The 325-nt window shown below is 60.9% G+C and overlaps 1 protein-coding gene across 1 annotated transcript in view; it reads left to right on the plus strand.

Moving 5' to 3' along the window:
* DPH6 (diphthamine biosynthesis 6) overlaps positions 1 to 325 on the plus strand; it is a 215,911-nt gene that overhangs the window by 339 nt on the left and 215,247 nt on the right. The gene's annotated exons all lie outside the window — the stretch shown is intronic.

Below are 325 nucleotides of genomic sequence, written 5' to 3' on the forward strand. Positions count from 1 at the left end.
CGGGCTGCCTGCCTGCCTGCCTGCCTGGAGTGCCGGGCCGAGGCGTTCGCTGCCTTACGCAGGGTAGAGCCGCAACAGTTTCTCTTCTGCTTTTCCCTTATTCCTGGGAGGGTCAAGAACTGCTCGTGTCTGTTTAAAAAAACCCCAACAAAACCAAACAAAAAAAACCCTAAACCAAACAAAAAGCCAGACCAAAAAACAACACCCGAAATTCTTTTCCCCGATCGCCTGCTCCCCGATATCCCGGTCCCCAGCGCGGAGGGAGCCGGGCTGCGGGGCGGGCGGGCCCCGAGGCGGCGGCGGGAGGCGGCTGCGGGGGGCAGCT

This window comes from Haliaeetus leucocephalus, unplaced genomic scaffold, assembly GCF_000737465.1.
Source record: "Haliaeetus leucocephalus isolate CR32 unplaced genomic scaffold, Haliaeetus_leucocephalus-4.0 Scaffold417, whole genome shotgun sequence".
Classification (NCBI taxonomy): Eukaryota; Metazoa; Chordata; class Aves; order Accipitriformes; family Accipitridae; genus Haliaeetus; species Haliaeetus leucocephalus.